Here is a 7508-nt window from a genome sequence, read left to right on the forward strand (position 1 = left end):
ATCTCTCGTCTCTCCCTCTTGCCCTCTGTTCAATCTCTCATGTCTCCCGCTTGCCCTCTCTGTTCAATCTCTCGTCTCTCCCTCTATCCCTCTTGCCCTCTCTGTTCAATCTCTCGTCTCTCCCTCTATCCCTCTCACTCTCTCTGTTCAATCTCTCGTCTCTCCCTCTATCCCTCTCGCCCTCTCTGTTCAATCTCTCGTCTATCCTTCTTGCCCTCTGTTCAATCTCTCATGTCTCCCGCTTGCCCTCTCTGTTCAATCTCTCGTCTCTCCCTCTATCCCTCTTGCCCTCTCTGTTCAATCTCTCGTCTCTCCCTCTATCCCTCTCGCCCTCTGTTCAATCTCTCGTCTCTCCCTCTTGCCCTCTGTTCAATCTCTCATGTCTCCCGCTTGCCCTCTCTGTTCAATCTCTCGTCTCTCCCTCTATCCCTCTTGCCCTCTCTGTTCAATCTCTCGTCTCTCCCTCTATCCCTCTCACTCTCTCTGTTCAATCTCTCGTCTCTCCCTCTATCCCTCTCGCCCTCTCTGTTCAATCTCTCGTCTATCCTTCTTGCCCTCTGTTCAATCTCTCATGTCTCCCGCTTGCCCTCTCTGTTCAATCTCTCGTCTCTCCCTCTATCCCTCTTGCCCTCTCTGTTCAATCTCTCGTCTCTCCCTCTATCCCTCTCGCCCTCTCTGTTCAATCTCTCGTCTATCCTTCTTGCCCTCTGTTCAATCTCTCATGTCTCCCGCTTGCCCTCTCTGTTCAATCTCTCGTCTCTCCCTCTATCCCTCTTGCCCTCTCTGTTCAATCTCTCGTCTCTCCCTCTATCCCTCTCGCCCTCTGTTCAATCTCTCGTCTCTCCCTCTATCCCTCTTGCCCTCTCTGTTCAATCTCTCGTCTCTCCCACTATCCCTCTCGCCCTCTCTGTTCAATCTCTCGTCTCTCCCTCTATCCCTCTTGCCCTCTCTGTTCAATCTCTCGTCTCTCCCTCTATCCCTCTCACCCTCTCTGTTCAATCTCTCTTGTCTCCCTCTCGCCCTCTCTGTTCAATCTCTCGTCTCTCCCTCTATCCCTCTCTGTTCAATCGCTCATCTCTCACTCTATCCATCTCGCCCTCTCTGTTCAATCTCTCGTCTCTCCCTCTATCCCTCTCGCCCTCTCTGTTCAATCTCTCGTCTATCCTTCTTGCCCTCTGTTCAATCTCTCATGTCTCCCGCTTGCCCTCTCTGTTCAATCTCTCGTCTCTCCCTCTATCCCTCTTGCCCTCTCTGTTCAATCTCTCGTCTCTCCCTCTATCCCTCTCGCCCTCTGTTCAATCTCTCGTCTCTCCCTCTTGCCCTCTGTTCAATCTCTCATGTCTCCCGCTTGCCCTCTCTGTTCAATCTCTCGTCTCTCCCTCTATCCCTCTTGCCCTCTCTGTTCAATCTCTCGTCTCTCCCTCTATCCCTCTCACTCTCTCTGTTCAATCTCTCGTCTCTCCCTCTATCCCTCTCGCCCTCTCTGTTCAATCTCTCGTCTATCCTTCTTGCCCTCTGTTCAATCTCTCATGTCTCCCGCTTGCCCTCTCTGTTCAATCTCTCGTCTCTCCCTCTATCCCTCTCTGTTCAATCTCTCGTCTCTCCCTCTATCCCTCTCGCCCTCTCTGTTCAATCTCTTGTCTATCCTTCTTGCCCTCTGTTCAATCTCTCATGTCTCCCGCTTGCCCTCTCTGTTCAATCTCTCGTCTCTCCCTCTATCCCTCTTGCCCTCTCTGTTCAATCTCTCGTCTCTCCCTCTAGCCCTCTCGCCCTCTGTTCAATCTCTCGTCTCTCCCTCTATCCCTCTTGCCCTCTCTGTTCAATCTCTCGTCTCTCCCACTATCCCTCTCGCCCTCTCTGTTCAATCTCTCGTCTCTCCCTCTATCCCTCTTGCCCTCTCTGTTCAATCTCTCGTCTCTCCCTCTATCCCTCTCACCCTCTCTGTTCAATCTCTCTTGTCTCCCTCTCGCCCTCTCTGTTCAATCTCTCGTCTCTCCCTCTATCCCTCTCTGTTCAATCGCTCGTCTCTCACTCTATCCATCTCGCCCTCTCTGTTCAATCTCTCGTCTCTCCCTCTATCCCTCTTGCCCTCTCTGTTCAATCTCTCGTCTCTCCCTCTATCCCTCTTGCCCTCTCTGTTCAATCTCTCATCTCTTCCTCTATCCCTCTCTGTTCAAACTCTCGTCTATCCCTCTTGCCCTCTGTTCAATCTCTCGTCTCTCCCTCTATCCCTCTTGCCCTCTCTGTTCAATCTCTCGTCTCTCCCTCTATCCCTCTCACCCTCTGTTCAATCTCTCGTCTCTCCCTCTGTCCCTCTTGCCCTCTCTGTTCTATCTCTCGTCTATCCCTCTTGCCCTCTCTGTTCAATCTCTCGTCTCTCCCTCTATCCGTCTTGCCCTCTCTGTTCCTCCTGTTCTGGCCAGCTGGTAATGCCTTTCCTCAGGTGCTCTACTCCTCAAGTTCGCTCCTTTTCCTGTCTTGCCCCTCAGTGGTGGAATCAATTGCCTATGAGCATCAGCACTACATTGTGTCTCGCCACCTTCTGGCACCTCCTCAAAACTCACTTGTTTGGAATAGACTTGTGGACTCTACAAAACGTATCTTCTGCCTTGAACATTGCACGAAATAATTCTAAACAGTCATAGGTGTGTAAATTCCTCTCATAATCTGAATCCTGAAACCTGAACTGTGCAAAGTAACCATGTCCTGTAATGTGGAATAGAAAGGGTCACTGCTGCCCTGTGGTAGAATTTACTATCAGACACAAGCTGTGTTTCCATCTGTCTCAGGGGAATCTAGTGTAGTAGGAGGTTTTTGTATGGGGTGAGATACAGACCGACACAGTGTGGAACTCAGAGCACAGAAGTATGTGGCAGAGTCAGACAGCACAGCTGCAGAGAGAGTCAGATTAAAGGTCTTCTCACTCTTGTCATGAGATGCAGAGGAACGCTCTTTAAATCTTGACTCTGTAGAGGAGTATAAACCAAGCATGTGTTGTGGAGCTTTGTTACGTTCCTGAAATGTACCAAAAGAGGTTCAGAGAGCCTGTTGCCTCATATTGACAATGAATTGTAGTGTTCTCATCTTCTTTTACTGGAACTGAAGTCTGAGGCTGAGTCACTGAGTCCCCATTTGATATCCCTGAAAACAAAGAAAGAAAATGTCATATTAGTTGAAATGATGCTATGAAACTTTAACAAGGAAATAATAAACATCTATCTTCAAATAACAATACATGTGTGTGACAGGATGACTGGGCGGTGTCGTCACGACAGAAGCAGGAAGGAAACTGACACCAGGCACTGCAGTTTTCAAATAATAAAGACTCGGCGCGCCGTTTTATTAAGCAAAAATAACAAAAATAAAAGGTTTTAACAAAAAGACACTGTGCTCACAGAGCGAAAATAAAACAGTAAACACAAATAATCACGAACACAAAATAAATAAAACAACACAGGTCAGGCTGATTGCCTTCACTGTTCCTATGTCTTATTTTAAGCAAAGCTTGCCTTGCCGCGCCTTGCCGCGCCCCGCGCCCCGCTCTCGTTCCTCCTCTTAAACACTCACCCCGAGTGCAGCGAGTTGTATGCTTTTATGCAGGTGACCATCTCCCGATTAGAAACAAATTAAATCACCTAATTAATTTGGGAGATGGCCACCTTCTGCACGAGTTTATTAATTATTCCTGGCAGAGGACGAGCAACAATCTCGCCTCTGCCAGAACACGTTTTAAAATAAACAAAAACGGCCTGCTATCATTTATAAATCAACAAAACAATAACAAAACATACGGCGCTTCGCCGACAAATATAAAACCCAATAACACGGCGGTACGCCTTCACAAATACAATAAATAAATCATAACAAACAAATACAAAATATCACAGGGGCGGAGGGGGAAACCCCGTTCTAAAAATAAACAAAATACACTTACACAGCAGGGCTCTCGACCGCCCTGCTACAATGTGTAATATGAAAAACAAATCTTTATCATTTTGCTTAGATTATTATCTGGAATGTAATATTAATGTAATGCATAAACCTGAAAGGAATTTCTTCAAAAGTAACTAAATCCATAACATGTGCTCACCAATGATGAGACAAATGAAAATAGAAACACAGCTTGCTTTTGTCTTCCTTCCTTCATTGTGAACACACAGATTGCGCACAGCCTCCTCTTATCTGCTCAGGCTTGTGAGTAAAACTGAAGAGTGCTTTTCCTGCAGCCCGACTGCATACCTCCCACTGCTCCACCCCTTTCTCAAAGGAAGGCATGTTGAGGAACACAAGACAACAAGTCTGTCAGCATTAGGACAGGCTTTCCATTGACTTCTATGTTTCAATTGCTAAAGCAGTCATTAGAGGTTAAAAAAGTATAAAGAGAAAGGTATATGAATACTGACATAAAAACTGAATACTGACATACACATATACATTATGTTTTTTCTTTAACGTGTAAATAGTTCATTTTGTTCATTTGTGTGTGTGTGTATATATATATATATATATATATATATATATATATATATATATATATATATATATATATATATGGAACAGGTAAATACTATATATAAGTAAATGGTAAATATTTATATAAATGAAAATAGCCTATGTTATGCTTTTCAATAAATGGTTTAAAATGATGCTTGTTTATTTTCTTATGATATAGTACAGTGCTTTTCAACCTTTTCATCTCAAGTACCAGTGATTCAGTTGGGACCATCAGCTGTAGCAGTAGCTGTGTGCAATCTTAAACGGCTATTGTAAAACAGAGACCTGCACATTGCAGGGGGAAATGCAGTTCAAATGTAGACCTTACAAACATCCCCAGTTTGTGTATCACTGAAGATGCAAAGGCTTGCTCTAATTATTTGTAAAGAGTTTGCCACAAACTGCTCAGGCTCCCCATCATCAGTAACTTGACATGTTCACAGCGAATACCTCTCATCATGACTTCTCAGACTTGTAGGTCATTTTCTTAGTCTGTGGGTACAAACAGATTGATACATTGTGATAGAGATATTGTGGTTGAGAAAGCACATGGTCAGGGTTGCGAATCAATGTGCAGTCTCTATAATAATATAAAGGGTGCGCTTTTAATTGAATGCAGTCGGGCCACAGCCAAGAAATAGACATATCTACATCTGACTGATCAATGAAGAATAATAGAGTGGTTTTAATCAGAATAATAATGGGCAATAAAGTAAGTTCCCTGACTAGGAATCAAAACCGAGCCGCGACGGTGAAAGCGCCGAATCCTAACCGCTAGACCACCAAGGACGTCTGCACGGTTGGCAACGAATTCCTTTGCTATCAACGCTGAAGCATCGAAAACAGAACAGCCCCCAAGCCCTGAGCAATGACAGACAATGAATCATAATAAACTGCCGCATAATTAAATTAATTGCTGTGGTCCATTTCTAATTGTTCAAGAACTAGAAGTAGTTCTCCCTTTCAGATTATTCCGGACCATGCCGCGCTTAGTTTGCTGGTAGGTACGTTGTTTGTGTAGGCTCAGTAGTTGGTTATAACTGTTGTTGGTTAAATACTGCCCACTAGTGGGTTTCATCAGTAATTATTGTTGGGTATGTCACTTCCCGGGTTCGTAAAAAAAAAAAAAAAAAAATCGGGATTGAGGCCATTTTTGACTAAAAGGTTAAAGTTTTGTAAGTGTTAACGCGTCCTTTGTTTAGCCTACAGTATTGGCTCTTTTTAAGCTGTAATGTTCTAAAACCCAGGAGAATATAATTGTGCCTTTGACCCAACAAACTGCGTCCGAGTCTTACGTATTTTACGAGGGGAGAGATAAAGAGGAGACGAGAGGGAGTAGGACAACCACGTAAGCATCACGTAAATAAAACATATTATATTTGCTTACTACCCTCGAGAGGCTCTGTGACGCAATCGATAGCGCATTGGACTTCTACTCAAGCACTGAAGGGTGTATTTGAAGGTTGTAAAACCGAGTCCCACCAGTCAATGCTTTTAAAGCTAGCAGTGGGAGTCTACAACATTGGTCACTTAAAATCAAAACCTTATTTTGAAGTTTGTTTTTCTAATACAAACTAAAGAAAATAAACAAAAGGTTCCACAGAAATTTTAACTCGGATCACTGGATTCAATATCCAGTGCGCTAACAATTACATTATGGAACCAGCCAGCTGCGTTAGTTTCACGTTGCAGGGGCACTCTGGATATTTTGCTTTTCTTTCAAACATTTTCTAATACTTCACAATGGTTGAAGCTATCTGATGCAGCAAGAGCTGAAACCACATCCGTTCATATCCAGGGACAGGTTTCTTGCTAGCTATTGTTTAAACCTCTGGCGCACTGGTATAATTGTGCTCCTTATGACAGATTATACGGTATTTACACCCGCGCTGTGAACAAATAGTAAATGTTTCATCCTCTTTGGTTTGAACGCCAGGTTTTTGAGAACGAGGTGGCCGAGTGGTTTAGGAGATGGACTGCTAATCCATTGTGCGGTGCACGCGTCGGTTTGAATCGCATCCTCGACGCAGGTTTTTTTAAATTATTATTACTGTTTCTCGTTCTCTTTTGTCAAAAGTGTTTATCCTGCGACTACAGGAAAGTATTTGTCTGTGTTGGAGGTGCTCCCCAACAGTCACAAAATGTGACACAAACACAGCCTAAACTTTGAGGTGCTGAAAAAAATTATAAGCAAAGGCACCGCTGGGATTTGAACCCAGGAACTCTTGTTTTCTATACAAGCACTTTAACCCGCTAAGTCACGGCGCCCTGCAAAACGCTGTGAGATGAAACGTATCACGAACATTATTAGCTTCACTACTGTTCTCTACTACAATGCAGGACTAAAATTAAGCGCGGGCCATTTCTGAAATTAATCTGAAACACTTGAAAATGCGCATTACTTGTTATTAAACAATTTCCGAGCTCAGATATCAGAATCTGCATTGTATTTTATATGACCGATTGTACCCTTGTGGTCTAGACATATGACATTTGGTAGTTCACATGATCAAAACATATGGTTAAATTAAATACAGGTCCCACCGAGATTTGAACTCGGATCGCTGGATTCAGAGTCCAGAGTGCTAACCATTACACCATGGAACCGCTGCGGAGCACCCACGAGAGGAATGGACCACAAGGCGTTCTCCCCGTTCTGATTGCACACACACCAACATCCATTTCTCCAGTTTGAATCCAAAATGCGACGTTTCATTTCTTGGTTCATACTGGCAGCTGGCAGCAAGTCTGGAGAACTGCACAATCAGCTCCCAACCGTGCGCCACAAACGCTGCTCACATTGAAATAATAAGACACATGTTCATTGACAATATATGTATTACACATGTAGATTTAGAAACGGTTTTAATAACATCGGTATTGCTAATTAAAAAAAAAATAAACATGTCATTAAAAACTAAACACGTTGCATCTTTATAAGTGAAAATACACTTTCAAATACAAATTCGCACAGCTGTCTCCTAGCAAGTGAAGGCACCACTGTATTCTGGACG

At 43.9% G+C, this 7508-nt stretch overlaps 2 non-coding genes across 2 annotated transcripts; both read right to left on the reverse strand.

Annotated features, from left to right (window-relative positions):
• Nucleotides 1-6688: 6688 nt before the first annotated feature.
• Nucleotides 6689-6762, reverse strand: trnas-aga (transfer RNA serine (anticodon AGA)). The gene has a single exon. It is a non-coding gene; the product is annotated as a tRNA-Ser (tRNA).
• Nucleotides 6763-7029: 267 nt separating this feature from the next.
• On the reverse strand, nucleotides 7030-7101 carry trnaq-cug (transfer RNA glutamine (anticodon CUG)). Its single transcript has one exon. It is a non-coding gene; the product is annotated as a tRNA-Gln (tRNA).
• Between the last annotated feature and the right edge of the window lie 407 nt (nucleotides 7102-7508).

This window comes from Acipenser ruthenus, chromosome 11, assembly GCF_902713425.1.
Source record: "Acipenser ruthenus chromosome 11, fAciRut3.2 maternal haplotype, whole genome shotgun sequence".
Lineage (NCBI taxonomy): Eukaryota > Metazoa > Chordata > Actinopteri > Acipenseriformes > Acipenseridae > Acipenser > Acipenser ruthenus.